The sequence below is a fragment of the Plasmodium gallinaceum genome, assembly GCF_900005855.1.
Source record: "Plasmodium gallinaceum strain 8A genome assembly, contig: PGAL8A_v1_65, whole genome shotgun sequence".
NCBI lineage: Eukaryota > Apicomplexa > Aconoidasida > Haemosporida > Plasmodiidae > Plasmodium > Plasmodium gallinaceum.
The window spans coordinates 1,474,483-1,475,428 of record NW_021628225.1 but is presented as its reverse complement, the minus strand read 5'-3'; positions in this window follow the sequence as shown (position 1 = coordinate 1,475,428).

Sequence of the window (946 nt, the reverse complement as noted above, 5' to 3'; positions counted from 1 at the left end):
ATTTAGAGGATAAAAAAAAAAAAAAAAAAAATAAATAATATTTAGATTTATACAAGAGAAGGGTATATTTCTTTTCATATTTTTTTTATAATTAATAGAAATTAAAAGATCAAATAGCTTTATAAGAAGAAAATGTCTATTAAAGTATTTCAAAAATTATTATTAATTCTAAAGATTATAAATATTTATAAAATTTCATTTTTAATTAACTAAAAAAATGTTTTTTAATAACATTTAGATAATTCTTTTGGAGCTTTTATAGATGCAATTAATTTCTTACATATTTCTTAAACTTCACAATGAAAAAAAAAAAAAAGTGAAAATCTGTATATTCTTTACAATATTAAAAATTAATAAAAAAAAAAAATAATAATATAATAATAGGAAATAATTTTATATTTTACTTTTTTAATAAATATAATAAAAGAAACAAAAATTTATAGAATTAATTTATGTAAAATGTTAGTGGGATAATTATTTGACAATCATAAAAATATATATTTTTTAAAAAACATATATCTTTTTAATTATTAATATTTAAAAATATTTATGGAATCAAATTATTTTAATATTGTCATTTAAAATAATTTTAAAAACTCTGTAAATATAAAAAATTAATATTTTTATTAAAGGTATTTTATGATAAAAAAAAAAAAACCTTCGTAGTACTGATGAATAATGAAAATATTAATTTTACAATAACGACTAAGTCGTAATGTACCTATTTTTTCTATATTTATAATTCATCTGAACATTAAGATATACAATATATTTATAAATTAATTTTAGTTATTCTTATTTTAAAACCTTCACATTGTTTTTCTATTTTCTATTTTCTATTTTTTTTTTTTTTTTTTGATATACAAAAAAATAAAAAAAATGGTGTTTAAGTATATATATATATATATATATATATGTATATATATATATATATATACATATATAT